This window comes from Lolium rigidum, chromosome 4, assembly GCF_022539505.1.
Source record: "Lolium rigidum isolate FL_2022 chromosome 4, APGP_CSIRO_Lrig_0.1, whole genome shotgun sequence".
Classification (NCBI taxonomy): Eukaryota; Viridiplantae; Streptophyta; class Magnoliopsida; order Poales; family Poaceae; genus Lolium; species Lolium rigidum.
The window spans coordinates 162,946,978-162,963,510 of NC_061511.1; positions in this window are offsets into that span (position 1 = coordinate 162,946,978).

A 16,533-nucleotide genomic window follows, 5' to 3' on the forward strand; every position below is an offset into this window, starting at 1 on the left:
CGAGGTATTTCTCCACCTCCCCTCCCTCCCGAGCCTCGTCCGCGCAGCTCTCGCCTGCCCCGCCTTCCTCCGCGCCGTCCGTTCATCCTCCGCCTTCCGCCGCCGCTTCCGCGAGCTCCACCCGCCACCGCTCCTCGGCGTATTCCTCGACATACACGATCCATCATCCATACCTGTATTCGTCCCCACCCGCCGCCACTCCGACCGGGACCACGCCGCCGCCATCCGCGGCGCAGACGTCTTCTTTACCCTGCTGCCCGAAGACGATAATAACGTCGACCCCCAATGGTTAATGGAGTACTGCGGCGACGGATTTTCTCTTCTCGTCAACTGGAAAAATCAAGAAAATGGCCGTCTACAATCCGCTCACACGGTCCCTGGATCTCTTCCCCGTGCCGCCGGACGAGATTTGCGCAGTTAAACTCATGCTTGTTGTCTGGGCCCGGAGACCTGACAACAATGGTGAGGACAAATAGGTGCTGGATAAGACATTTTCGCTGCAGGATGATACGGATAACATCTCCCGGTATTGTCTGGATGATGATGTTTCGCTCAATGTTGTGGCGATTATTGGTGGCTTTGTTTATTTCTACACCTTCTGTGAGTGGCGTCCAAATTCTTGTCACTTCATGTGCCTCTGCCTTGAAACAGAGGAGCTGAGTAAGCTCTGCACTGTCAGCCACTCCGATATTTCCTATCCCTATATCATGGCGTTCCCTCCTTCATTGATATGCAATAAGGTGATCCCTCAACTCGAAGGGGCTTGACTAGGCAGAAGAAGAAATCTTGAACCAGAGAATGTTATTTCTACTATGTATGTTGTCTTCTCACTTTAGAATTAATAAACCAAGATGACCCATTGATGTTGGGAGTGTTTAGTCATTTTTGTAAGCTCTCCATCTATCATTAATAGCTGACATGATAGTGCTTTTGTAGCTAGAAAATGGCTGAAGTTTTCTTCTATGCTTGGAAAAAGTGTTCTCTGATTGAACATATTTCCTGAATGCCAAACAGAACGGTCCCCATTTACTCTTTTAGCAAGATTTCTTAATTCTCTTGACTCCTTGTACAAATCTGTTTGATGTAGCTCTCAGTCCTTAATGTTAAGCAATGTGTTGACCCAACTATGTATTTGTAACCTTTAACTTGTGAATCAAGTTAGGCAAATATACACTTTGCAAGGTCAGTTTAGAATTGACATAAATTAAATTAAGTAGATATCATTTTGCATTACTTTTCTCAAGTATACATACTTGGTATTGCTCTATGAGGAATGCTATCGCAGCTTGAAACACACATTCTGAAATATGCTCGAGCTACTGCTGCCCCCATCAGGTTATCAGCCTGAAGGACTCCACTGCTGCCCTTGAATCGCTTGGTGTATGATTGTGTTATGTTGTGTAGATTGAATTCATGTAGAATGTGTTACCGTGGGATTACTAATTGCAGCACTTTTTTTTCGCGAAAACGCAAAAGGTTTGCGTTTCGATTCATTGATAGAAAGGAAGTTTACATTACAAGCCTAAGAAAAGGTCGACACCCACGGTACACACCCGACACTCAAACTAGACTACGACAAAAAGGACGAAATCCGTCGAGTGCTCCTCCGGGACACTACGGAGTGAGCTCCTCCGCAAGATAGAACCCTTGCCGATGAAAGTCGCAGTGCTCGCACATCGTCAAAATTACCAAGAACCTGCCAGCTGCAGCCAAGACGCGTACCACCTAAATCCCGCGAGCCCACCACGGCTCAGCTGGGAGCATTGCTGCTCCGGCCTCGATCCAAATCCGAGGAACGCCGTCGGCGCAACGGCTAGCTCCTGGCAACCTCGACAGACGTGCAAGCGTGCAGTCTTCAGCAGCCCGCCAACAAACACAGAGGCCAGCCCACCATTGCTCATCCAGAGGCATGCTCGCGCTGATGGAGGAAGATCCTCATCGCGCAAGCCACCGCGATACTACTCGAGAGGCTGGCGCGATACCTGCATCGCAAGACACCTCCCATGTGGTCAGCGCTGAGATCCACGAGGAAGACCTACGGCCCGAACTCAAGTTCCCAAGACGACGCCTCCAAGGAGGGTACGACGTCCAAGACGCCGTCGTCGCCCGATTTGGCTAGCCAAATCTGAGGTTTTCACCCGGAACATGAGACCCTAGGCAAGGGAGGGGCCGAAACTCCTCGGTGACGCCACAAGAGGAAAACGGCGCCCTCAGGCGTCGCCGTCACCGGCCCCGAAAGGCAGGGCTTTCGCCCGCAGCATGGTTCCTCACCACTGCAGGCACAATCATCCATCGCCAAGACCTCCTGCGCTGGCCCTTTTCTCTCAAAGCGCTAGCCTTGGCAGCGCAACCCGCCGGCAGCACGTACAACGCGCCAGGTCGGGGGAAGCCATGCCCACAAAGGGACAGGCCGCCTAAGAGAGGCACTACCGAGCCGCAAGCGGCGCAGGTGCCACATTGGGTGGGTCGCTGCGGGACTGCGGGACTGCACGCACCCACCTCAGAGAGCATCGCCAGCCATCCAGCATCGTCCACCTTGTCACCAGCGCCGCGCGGACGCCACGAGCCGCCACGCCAAGATGGCGTAGGGTTCCGCCCAACCCGGCTAGAGCAGCAGCACATGCGCTCGGAGCCGAGAAGGACGGACAAAGAGGAGGTGCCTGGCCGCACCCAGGCGCTGGAGGGCAGGACGGCTGGGGCCCGCCAAACCCAGATCGGGCCCAAAGGGCCCAGATCCGAGCCAGCAAGCCCGCGCCGCCATGATGCCAACTCCGGCCGCCCAGCACCACCTGCCGCCAGCGTCGTCGCCGCCATCCCCAGCGCCGTCGCCGGCCACCCCTACAGCTTGGCCGCGCCGCCCGCCGCCGGACTTGGTGGCCGCCCGAGGGCAGCCGCCGCCTCCAGCACGGGGTCGCCGCCACGCCACGAAGCCGCCACGCCGCTGCTGAGGCAGCCGCGCCGCAGCGCCCCTCGTCGAGCGCGCCGCCCTCACCGGCCGCGTCGGCCCGCGCCAAGGCTTCCGCGCGAGGGGGAGAGGAATCCCCGCCGCCGCCAGCGCCCGGGCTTTGCCCAGCGACGCCCTCCGGCGGCGGCGAGGGGAGGGAGGAGCAGGGGGAGGGGGTCTGGGCCGGTGGCGGCTAGGGTTCCCTCCCGTCGCCCACGGGAGCGACGAGGGGGAACGAGGGGGAACCGAAGATCTAATTGCAGCACTAATTCCCCATTCTTTTTCAATTGCATTTTTGCAACGGTTTTCTCACCAAGCGCACTGCCTGCTCTACTAAGGGGAATTGTTTTGTACTATACCAGTTTTATCTTGGCCTAATTTCGAGAACTTGCAAAACTCATCGAATGGTCGACCATAGCGAAATGTTCTTTCAGGTCAATAGTACACATCTTACAGAAATATTTTCCGAGTGATGTAGATTATTAATAGATGGGAGTGACTATGGCTCTGCAATATGTCTGTGCTGAACACCACGACACTGCAGTTCTCTGAAATCGAGCCGTGCCTCGAAGGGCAAAGGGGAATTTATCGCTGGTGAGAGAAAGAATGGGAAGCTCTGTAAGTTTTGTGTTGTTCAACCCATGCTTGTTATCTGGGTTTGGAGAGCTGACGATGACAAGCTTAATTATGTGATTATTCAGTGTTCAGTAGTGGTAGTGGATCATTTTGCACTGAAGATTGTGGCAATTCATTGATGGATTTGTGTACTTGTCTACTTACTGTGAGATGGGTCATAGTTTACCTTGCTGGTTCCTATCTTTGTGCCTAGAATCAGCGGAGCTGAATCAACTGTCCTACCCTTCATGCTGACGGTGGCACGTCATATCCCTACTTGATGCCATGGCCTCCTTTGTTGCTATGCAACCAGGTGAACCCTGGGCTCTTCTAAGGTACATTACTGGGACGAAGAAACTAGAACCGCATTTCTTTATCATTATCCTTACGTTTGTACTGATGTCTTGCTATGATTTTGTCGATGCATTCCTAGTTAGTAAATCCAAATATCATGTTTCAACCTTCTTGCTTCTCTTGATCGTATTGCTGCATAATAAACAATGTATAAGATAGTCTATTGTTTCTTTAGACTAAAAAAAATAAAAGGACTTGGGAATTGCATTCTATGTGATTGGCTATATTTCCTGAATCGCTTGGTGTATGATTGTGTTATGTTGTGTAGATTGAATTCATGTAGAATGTGTTACCGTGGGATTTCTAATTGCAGCACTTTTTTTTCGCGAAAACGCAAAAGGTTTGCGTTTCGATTCATTGATAGAAAGGAAGTTTACAATGTAAAAGATAGTCTATTGTTTCTTTAGACTAAAAAAAATAAAAGGACTTGGGAATTGCATGCTATTTGTGTACTTTGTGGATACTAATGACCAGACTTCTACTGTAATGGAAGTATGATATTTGTAACCTCTGATTAGAAATTAAAAGGAGTAACAGACATTTTTTTCAGACCAAACATCACTATTGACTAGGCTCCTGATTCATATTGCAATGGAAGAAAATGAATATTATCAGGCAAGATTCCCAGATCATGTAATAATTAGAACAATTTCATCTTGCCTGCAGGTTTCTTTGATCATTGACAAAAGTATTCTCTGTGATTGACAATGTTTCCTGAATGCCAGCCAGGACGGTCCCCATTTACTCTATTACCAATATTTTTTAAGTTCTCTTGAGTAGTTGGAAATAAAATCAATCCTGTGGTCACCATATTCTAGCACTTCGCGTAAATCTACCATGTAGTTGCAAATCCAAATATCATGTTTCAACCTTCTTGCTTCTCTCGACCGTGTTTTGATAAACAATGTAAAAGATAGTCGGTTGTTTCTTTAGCACTAAATTTTTTGCGCTGTTCCTCTATAGGACATTTTCTTCTTTTCACACTAAATACAGATAAAGCAAATCTTAGTTGTGTGAGGTAATTAAGTACATTCACTTCCACATACCCTATATTTGGTGATACTGGGAACAGATTATACATATACTTTTTAGCTACATTCCCTAGATATTTCTCGAGAGAATTCCTTATTTGGCCCTGTCTGAAGTTTGCCTTCCTTTTTTGGTCCTGACAAATTTTTTCTTCCTTTCATGACCCACAAAGTTTGGTTGGTTCCTTATTTGGCCCTCTAGTACAATTTAAGCACTAAGATGACCATTTTACCCCTGCAACAATATGTGACAAAATTGCACTAAAAAAGTTGTGATATACTAGTTGGTTTGTTAAAAAAAAAAGCAACCCCCACTGTGGCTGGCACCAGCGCACCATTTTGCCCCTGCTGCAATTTATTCCGGAAAATCTCAAATTTATTCCAGAAATTACTCCAATTTTTTTTGTATTTCCACAACTCCAAAAAATTTGATATTAAATAGGCACAAACATACAGACAATCCGCAGGCACGCTGGAGCAAAATCTGCAGGCTGGTGCAGCATACTAACCAGCTTATCCGGTTAAAAGTTCTCGTGAGCTGCCCAAAACTGTTGAGGTGATATATATGTGCTCAGTGAACTATATCATATCATAGGCCTCCTGATGCCCTGAAGGAAAGTCATATGTTTCATTCAATACAAGTAGCAAGCGTCCTTTCAAACTTTGAATCTACACAGGGTAGAAAGCAGGAGTTGCAGGTTTGCAGCTGTATCATGTATAGTTGATCCATATGTAGAATCTCTGTCAGTGGAACTTCCTTATGAAGTGTCAGGTGGCAAGCAAATATATATAGTTGAGGGAAGGAAATGATGGACGATCTCACTGAAGCTCCATGCTTGCATCTATTGACATCCTATCATCGTCGAACATGTTGTATAGCTGTCTAAGAAGTGTGAGAATCATTGCTCAATGTTTCACTAGTGGCATGTCGTACTGGAAGTTCATGGAAAACAACTGGGGTGATATATTTGTTTGAAGAAGGAAGAACTTGTTGACGAAATAACCCCCAAGCTATATCTTTGTATCTGTTGCATATTTTGCTAGTCGAAAGATTCTACCGGTTAGTTGTATTGAATTTAACTCCGGCTTTCAAAGTGCAACGGAAGTTTATGGTATTTGCTTGGTTTGCATGTACCTAAAGTTGGCTATCAAATGTTTCATCAAACAAATATTTTGGCATCCAAAAATTTGGCAACAATTTTGGATGTTGTGAAACAATTTGGTAGCCTATTTTTGAGTCAAACCAAGTAGCCTTGTTCCACTCCGAAATGTCACCGCAAAATGATTTTGTTAATTAAGCAAAGACACTATAACAGATAGAAGAAACCTAAATAAAAGAGACTGAGAGAGGACACTGACAAACTCTTGACATTGCATCAAAACATTCTGAAGTCGCCATCACTAGCTCCGTCAATATCATCTCAATGTTCTTCACATGTATCTCACCTTTTTTTTTTATGGCGGAAGTCACATTTAGCAATTAGCATTACTGGGCGCCGGCCCATATTGGCCCATGAGATTTTTTGGGCTTCTTGCTTCTAGTAGTACTCCTAGAAGAAACCAGACAGCCTTCACTCATTCCCTGTGTGTCGCCATGGCATATGAGCCGCCGCCGCTGCTGGCGAAATCCCCAGCAGCAGCTCCGACCACCATATGCGCCCTCGGCGACGACCTCCTTCGAGAGATATTCCTACGCCTCCCCTCCCTCCCGACCCTCGTCCGCGCCACTCTCGCATGTCCCGCCTTCCTCCGCGCCGTCCGTTCATCCCCTGCCTTTCGCCGCCGCTTCTGCGACCTCCACTCGCCCCCACTCCTCGGCCTATTCCTCGACTCTTCGACTCCGACACCCCTGCCTTCCGCCCCATCCGCCTGCGCTCCGACCCGGACCTCACCGCGGCCGTCCGTGGCGCCGATTTCCTCCTCACCCGCCTCCCCGACGACGAAGGCTCCACCCCTGAGTGGGGAATCAAGAACTGCCACGATGGGTACGCCGTTCTCATCAGCTATAATAAAACCGATGGATTGGCCGTCTACAACCCCCTGACGCGTGCCCTACATCTCTTCCCCACGCCGCCTGACAAGATCTGCGAAGACATGTGCATCGAGTACCATGTCCTCTCCCCGGAAGAAGACCAAGGCCCATTCCGCGTTATCTGCGTCTGCAGCGAAGACTACGGGGCGCAAGCCGCCGTCCTCTCATCAGAAACTAGAGAGTGACAGATTTTCCCGTTGGTGTTCACTGCAAATATGCGGCCCGTGTTGCAGCCTTTGGACGAGAAGTACACCCCTGACAACGGAAAGCTGGTGAATGGGTCCATCTACTGGGTAGCAGAGAGTCTAGCCACGGCGTGAGTGCTCAACACGGCTACGATGCAGTTCTCTCGGGTCGATCTGCCTCACGTAGAAGGGCAAGAAGCACTTGTTGCCGGTGAGACCAGGGATGGGAAGATCTGTGTCATATGCATTGTTAAACTCACCCTTGTTGTTTGGCTCTGGGGAACCGATGATGATGGTTTGGAGAGGTGGATGCTGGACAAGATGTTTCCGTTGGATGTAACGGCCCCGCATACACCGATAATAGATTTTGCTTGTTCTTTTTCTTTTATGCATCATATCATTCACAAGATTTTATCAAATAAAAATTATTTCAAATAAAAACTATTTTGTTTCTTCCTCTCATATGGTTTATATAATAAACCACCTCTATGTCTTCTCCTTGAACAAAACCTTAACACCAAAACTATCTAACAAATAAAGTTATTTTAAATGTTTTCAAAATAAAACTTTGTTTGTTTTGCTATGTTTTCAAAAGATGTATCAAACCAGTTTTTAAAAACAAAATGGGAAAAAAGAATTTAAAACAAAACCCTAACACTCTCCCTGACCCGCTCTTTTCCCTCTCCAGCCCAGCCCACCTCCCTCTTTTCTTCCCTCCACCGCCGCATGCCACTTTGGCCTTTTTCTTCTGCGACCCCACTCAGCCCAGCTCGCTGAATCGGTACGACCTCCTCGTTGTCGTCTTTCCCCTCACGCAGGAGGCGTGAGCCCCCCCCCCCGTGCACGTCACCATCGACATGGCCTAGACAACGCAGCGCACCCACCGCGCCACCTGCTCCCCCTCTTTCCCTTTTAATCCCCTCCAAACCCTAGCCTCTCCTCCATCCTCCCCTCGCGCCGCCGCCTCTCTTCCCCCATTCTTCTTCCTCCGCAAGCAAAACGGGAGAGGGTATTTCCCCATAGCACCGTCACTTCTTCTCCGACGCCCCACCATCTCCGGCATCCCCTCGACAAGCCACCACCACCAAAATCTCTGCCTTGTTCTCCTCTGCAACCTCGTCGAAGGAATCGACTCAAAGCGCCCTAAATTGTCGCCTCCGACCTCGTTACTTTCTCTGACCCGGTGGATCAATTCAACAATTCCGGCAAACCTCTTCCTCTTCTGGCCTCGACGTTTACACGTTGAGCTTCAGGGTGAGAACGCGCACCCCTAGACATCCTCGCCTCCTCCCTAGCTTCCTGTTTTGTTTTCGTCACCTTGGTGACCGTCGTCGCCTCCATAGATCTTTGTCGCCGGTGATGCTCCGGCGAGGCTCCTGCCACAACACCACCTCTCTCTGGTCTGCACCGACGAGATGCGCCGAACGCCCCCACCCGTGCATCCTAGAAACCACCGAGTAGCCCGCAAGTATCCTCGCCGTCCCGCCGGTGATAACCGCCGCTTGCACATGGTGGCCACATCGTCCACCACGTCGTCTGCCACGTTGACTCCTTGACCCCACATGTCATCCGCTGCGGCTCAGATCCATCTCGGTGAGAAAAGTCTACCAAACCCAGATCCAAACGTTTTGCAAAAGGGCCCCTGCATCCTTTAATTCATGAACCTGCAGTCCATATAGCTTCGGCTTTACATGATAACCCCCTGGATGTTATGAAAACTAACCCGCAGTCCCTTCTCCGGCTGGACTTTTCGTTCAAGTCCTTTTCTATTTAAAAATGAAATATGTTTATCTATTTTATATAATAAAAACTATTCTGCTAATAACTTTATTTGGCAACTCGAAATAAAATGTGTTATATATGAAAGTTGATAAGAAAAATGCACTGAACATGAATATGCCATCCATACACCTGTTTGCATCTCACATCATGTCTTGCGTTGATAGTTACACATATCCACCTCACATATATGCGGAGTATTTCGGAATACCGACGTGGTTTTCCCCTCTCCATTTAACTTTGAAGTAGCGCACCCTTGCCATGTTATGCCATGCTAATCAACACTTAACTTTGTCAGTAGAAAATGCAACTCCAACCTAATTTGTTTGTCCGGGGTTCCGACTCCGATTAATATGGATAAGTTGCATCACATCATCTTTGCCATGTCATGCATATCATCTTGATCATGCCGATTCTTCTTCCGTAGTAGTAAGTGTTGCATCTGTTGTTTGTTGTAGCACTTTGCTTCTTCATGGATAGGACGATGAGTTGATGCGACAACCTTTAACATGCAAGCATTTCATAAACTCATGTCTCTGCAGGAGTCGCTCACCTATTTTATTTTGACTTCTCTCTTATGCTATCCTTAAGTTGTGTTTTTGTCACGTGAACTACCCACTTGTTACCTGAAGCAGACCATATTGCCTCCACCACCCTCCTACAGCTGTTGTTTGTTTATCGGTTCTGCCTTGCGAGTCGTAGTGCATGCTAGTGCCGTTATATCTCGTTTCGCTATCGTTATCTTGTCGGGTTATCTATTGGGGAATCATGACACATGGTTTATGGATATATTTGTTGGAGATACTCATGCTTTACTTAATGTTAACAACTAAAATTGTAAGCAGAGGCATCTGTGAGCCCCTTTGCGAGAGCATCTAAACTTTTACTCGCTAATGTCCCCTAGGACCCGAGTTCTTGTTATCTGTTCTGAGATTGAGCGCTCTACCCGTACGTGAGGGGGGGGTGGGACCCCCATAACCCACTACCTTTCCTCGAGTCTATTTATTGAGAGCCACAACGTTGGTTTTATTTGCTCATATGCACGATATGCACGATTTACTTTCTGTTGCTTTCGGGTGTTTATATTCTGTATTGTACATCATCTCGCGGCAGGTTTAGCGAAAGTAGGTTGTTCATGCAAGCATAGCCCTCCTCGCAAACCTCTGGGTCCGTACCGGAGTACGGCCGAACTTCGTCACGAGTAGCTTAGTTGGGTGGCTTCCATTAAACTTTCTCTTGCATTGGGAACGATCTTGTTGCGAGACTCCACCTGTAGTAAGTGGGTTCGAGCATGCGTATGGTTACATTTGGGCAACCCCTGCAGGGTGTACATCTTATCGATAAGCCGTGTCTGCGGTTATGGACGACTTGGAGCTGTTTAACTCGATCATAGAACAACTTACACCTTTATGTTGATGCTAATAATTTGCTAATGACTTGCGTAGTAACATAGCATTACTACAACGGGTACCTAATAAAATTTGTCAACCGTGTGAGTGCCCTTGTTAGTACTTCTTCCTTTGTGAAGGAGGAATGCATCGGTTTTGTTATGTTTGCAGAGTATAGAACTGTTAGTTTATGCGATCTCTCACCTTCTCTGATAGACAAATGTTGTAGAGTGTCTCTATAGGTTTTTAGTGCTTGCGCGCTGCCTCTTAACCCCACTGTAATATCCCAGGTTTAGAGGCAACAAAATGAGAGAACACCAAAGTGTGCATTGCATTCATGCATAGAAAATCCGGGGAATTTTCACGCTTTCAAATAAAACCTGTCACAGTAACTGAAGTTTCACTTGACTTGCTGGAATTGAAGTAGCACATCAAGTCAAGCGCTATAAACTTCACTGTGATCTTTGCTAAAACCTTGTTTTGGGTAGAGATGATTTGATCTATGGATTAGGTCAAATGGAATTAGATTTACAACAACACATTCTTTAAGAATCAAACCCTAACTTATTAACACTTAAAAGTTAGCAACTACCTTTGTGTGTACTTTAATTCACTTATACACTTATTACCAAATAAGGTAAACCACAGGGTCTAAAGTGCATAAAAGCCACACATTCTTATTTAAATCGTAACTTATTAAATATATGGAATATCATAAAACTAAATCCGTTTACATTACGAATTGTAGTCCAAACTATTTGAACAAAACTAACTCTGAGTATTTTGAAACTCATATGATCTTGCCTTGGTGAAATCAAACCCCAACTATCCAAAATTGAGGAATAACCTTCAACCTTGACCTTTTGACCAATATTATAATATAAATCCAATCAAACATTATATATTGACTCATCAACATTAATAATCCATCCACAAGATATTTAGTAACAAATGTCACTTGGCTATCCAAAAATAATCATATGAGAGGATAATGATCTTGCCACATAGGATGAAAATATCTACATGACTTGCATCCCAAGCTATGCCACCTCATGCTCAAAGGATTGCTATGGATAAGGGCATGACAACCAAGCACCTTACTCATCTAACCAACACATGAGTCACCACCTATGTGTCATGATACTGGAGCTTGCCCAAGCCTATAAATAGAGCCACACCCTTCATCCATTTGCTCATCAAGTACCATGATACATGGGAACAAACACATAGAGCCACTCCATGTGAATTAGCTAGGATCAAGATGAAGAAGCTAGGAGGTGGAGGCATACCACAAGATGCAGGTTTATCATATTTCCTGAAGAACAAGCTACAGAAGATACCAAGGTAGTATTCCTAGGCAAACCATATATTTAGAGATCATATCATCATCTCTTGAGTATGACCTTAGGATATTCCAAGACATTGAAAAGTGAGAGAAGTTATAATACTAACCATAGCCATGTCCATACAAGAATACCAGAGAAGTACTAATCCTAGTTCTTCAAGTCAACATTTGATCTTGGAGGTGAGAACCCTATTCCAATAGCAATACCTTAGGAAACCAATTCCATAATCATCACAACTTGGTATTAACTATAAACCCTAAGAATCTAGGATGAGTGTGATGAGAGGAATATTAAAGAGGGATTAGTGAGGAATGAGTGGATATTGTCTAATGCATGATTATACCTTGTAAATATAGATGATAAGTTAAACACATATAATTAATAGATCTCATCTATCACATAAAATAATAAGTATATCACTAGTAGTTAACCCCAAACCAATCCTCATGCCTCGTATGGAGGAGTTAGGGCATTAAACCTAAACCTTGTTTATCCAAACATTAGAGACAAACCTAGCATTGCCTTTATGCATGAGTCCTAATTAAGTGAGGAGTAACCCTAGCCAAATTAGCATAACCCTAGCTTATGCCCATATCCAAATACTAATTGTGTATCACACATGGGTGATCACCACTAAAACCCTAGATCACTTTTGCATTTCAATCCAAGTATCACTTTGGATTATAAGTAGAACCCTGCCATGCCTCATGCCTATTTATACTTCAACTAGTGAAGCATTACCAAAACCCTAAACCTTTTCACATAGGATCCAATCCACATAAAATATTATGTCCTAACTTGTGCATCATGGATCACAATATAAACTAAGCCATATGTGCTTAGGACTAAATATCATTTGGTGAGTAGAGTGAAACCAATATCCAAATCATCTTCTTAAAACTTAAGAACTATCATTCACATAAAATCATGAACCAATTCCATTTCCTTTACCATTTGTTAAACCCTAGCCATAATTAAATTATATGTGAATGATCACTATGGTTAAGCACTAGAAAAATAAAATGTGTTCACCATGCACATGTTCTAAATTTCAAATCATTCAAATAGATCTGGTTCCTAAATTAAAAAGGGAATTGAAATAAATAAATAAACCATTTATATTTTACTCAAGCCTCACAAGATATCAATTAAATCCTAAACTAAATATTTGTTTAAACAACAAGGTTATATAGTGAGCATTGTTATCAAGTTATATTGATATTCAAATGTTTTAGAACCTGCAAAACAAAACAGAATTCAAATTTGAATTCAAATTCAAAACAGAAAATAAAAACAGAAAATGGAAAAAGGAGAAAAAGGAGAGTCTTACCTGGTGGACCTCAGCAGACCGTCGCAGCCCACGAAGCTTACCCAGCAGAAGCCCACGACGTAGCCCAGCCCAACTGGAAACGGTCCACGTACCGTTTCGCGATTAAAAAGAAGGTCGCCATCATCGTCTTCTTCTCCGAGCTCGACACCGCGGCAGCGCCAGTAGACACCGTCCTCGTCGACGATAGGGATGCCTGGACGCGGCAGAAGGTTCCAGAACCTTGCCCTAATTGTTTCGCGTCCGAGTCTGTCCACGGGAGAAAACATCTTCGCCAGACTAAACCTTCCAGAGACCGCCACCTCCCGACCGTCGCCGTCATCGTGTCGAGGCCTCAGAGCTCCTCTCAGCCTATAAATGGGGGAAAAAGCACCGCCGAGCACTCCTTGATCTCATCCACCTCTCCATTTCCCCTCAGATCTTCTCTATCTCTCAATTTCTTCCTCGCCTGTTCGCCGGTGTTGAGCATGGCGCCGACGATTGAGATCATCCCGGAGCCCATGGCGCAGCTCATTCGACGCGCCTGACCGCGTAGAGCACCCTGGAGGAATAGAGCATCAAGGGGAGGCCCGAGTGAAGCGAATTTCGTCGATCCCTTCCGCAGCATATCGCCGGTAATGGCGAATTCCTCGCCGTCTCCGTCGATAATCGCCGTAGCCGACCACACCTTGAGCTTCAAGGTGAGCTTGCGCATCTCTGGACCCCTCTACTTCTTCCTAGCATCGCCCGTAGCCCTAGTTCGCGAGTTGGCCGGAGAGCACCGCCGCAACACCTCTCACCGGAGCTAGTTCCGGTGATCCCCTCGCAAAACCTTCACCACCATCGTCTTCTGCGTGTCGAGGAGGTTCGGAAACCATCAGTAGTCCATCCTAGGAGGCCCTGTAGCGTAGCGCCGCCGTGATTTGGTCGCCGGCGTTTAGCCGCCGGCAACGCCAACGTGGCATGTGGGTCCCCCTGACGTCGTTGACTGGTCGTTGCCCGCGTGGCAACTGACCTAGTCAATGGACCCACTAGCCAGTGACTAGAGCTAGATCTGAATCGGTATGTCTAGTGTTTTCAAGTTATTTAAAAATCCAGTAAAATACTGAAACTTTGACAAAATTTGTAAAATTCATTTTAGCTCAGAAAAATATAAATAATATATCAAAATGCTCACAAAAATAAACTCTATTCAAATAAAATATAAAATAAAAATGTGTGTCAAAATGAAAATTCAATTATTTTAAACCTAATTAATTATGCTATTCCATTTATTCAAAACACAATCTGAATCCAATAATTGGTTAAATTTAAAAATTAACTTTTCTATACAGTAACTAAGTAAAATGTTAATATTAATATTCTTTATCATGTTTTCATTAACTTAAATATTAGTGGTAATTCATAAACCCTAATTTGAAAATTGTTATTTTCTAGTTTCTTAAATGATTACAAATTCTTTTGAAAACAAATGAAATGTCAAACCATTACTGATTTTGTTTAAAAGTAATTAGTAACCACACCTATATTGTAAATTATCATTTTAAGAGTTGTACCATAATTTAGAAATCCTAGTTTTAATTTAAGTAAGACCTTAATACCATTATTTTATGTGTTCATCCTTAATTGTTGCAATCCTAAAACCTAAAGGTTTAGCCCATTTGAATCTATAAGCTTCACTTATACCTATAGAACCCTAATAAGAAACAAAATAATACATGATCATGATCTACTAAAATAAAACAACATCACTTCACATATGATTAGCATTTCATGTCTTTATTCTTGATTAAACCTATATGATCCACTAGTGTCACCTAGATATAAACCCTAGCTTGTTACCACATGTTAGCACCATTGATCATCAATCTTATATACCACACCATTAGGATCAACCTCAACCATCAAACCCTAGTAGAACCATGGAGATCCATCCTAATACCAATCTTGTGTAATAATTCACATCACATGCTCTTATCCCACTAAACCATATTTAGGAAATTATAAGTCACCTAGTTTAGAAGCCATTAATGATTACTTAGTGAAGAAAATGTGAAGCCATAGTAAACCCTACTTAACTCATAACATCACCTTAATAACCATCCTTTGATAGAATACCTATTATCAACCATAGTAATAAACCTACTAATACTTGCTACATGTAGATCACTTCTACTTAAGAACTAACTAGCCCTATTAGTAAACCCTAATAGCACTTAGCTCCTATTTAAAGTATTTCTTATTCTTATTAACCTGTTCTTCAAAAGTTATTCTTTTGAAGTACAAATGTTATTCCAAACCATAGAAGCCCTAGTTCTTATTTAAAGTACACCGAATGGCTGGCCAATCCGATGCTGGTCGAGAAGAAGAAAGAGGAAGACCCCAAAGCTCCAAAGGTGTGGCGCATGTGCATTGACTACACCAACCTGAACAAAGCATGCCCAAAATATCCATTCCCGTTACCCCGGATTGATCAGGTGATCGATTCCACCGCTGGTTGTGAACTGTTGTCTTTTCTTGATGCTTATTCCGGTTTCCATCAAATTCCTCTGAAAAAAGAAGATCAAATAAAGACTGCGTTTATTACCTCTCACGGGGCTTATTGCTATGTCACTATGCCTTTTGGTTTGAGAAACGCTGGCGCAACATACCAACGCTGTATGCAAAAATGCCTATTCGATCAAATCGGTAAAAACGTGCAAGTCTATGTAGACGATGTCGTGATAAAAACAAAGGTAAGAGACACCTTAATCGTTGATTTGAGGCAAACATTTGACAACTTGCGAAGATTCCGGATGAAACTCAATCCGGCAAAATGTACCTTCGGCGTTCCCGCCGGAAAACTACTCGGTTTCCTGGTATCAAGCCACAATATAGAGGTTAACCCGGTAAAAATTCGAGCCATCGAAAGAATGAGCATACCTCAAGACCTTAAAGATGTGCAAAATTAAGTTTACCGGGAGCTTGGCATCGCTAAGACGGTTCATAAGCTGGTTGGGGAAAAAAGCTTTACCGATGTATGCTTTAATGAAAAAATTGGATACTTTCGTCTGGACCCTGCAGGCGGACGCAACGTTCAAGGAGCTAAAGAAAATGCTAGCCACGGCTCCGGTATTGGCTTCACCTTTGGAAAGGGAACCCATGTTGCTTTACATAGCAGCGACAAACCGGGTTGTGAGCGTTGTGGTTGTAGTAGAAAGAGAGGAGGAAGGAAAAACCGTGCAGAGGTCGATATACTAACTGAGCGAGGTGCTCTCCCTCTCAAAGCAAAACTACCCACACTTCCAAAAAATGACCTACGACATGTTTATGGCCACCACTAAGCTCAAGCACTACTTTGAGGAGCATCCGATGAAGGTAGTAAGCGAATCACCTATCTCGGAAATCATCGGCAACAGAGATGCCAGCGGCCGGATTGCCAAATGGGCAATTTAGCTGTCACCATACGTACCGGCTTACGAGAGACGAGACGCCATAAAATCACAAGTTTTGGCAGATTTCCTGGTTGATTGGGCTGAGATGCAATATAAGCCGCCTAAACCGGAAGTGGATTACT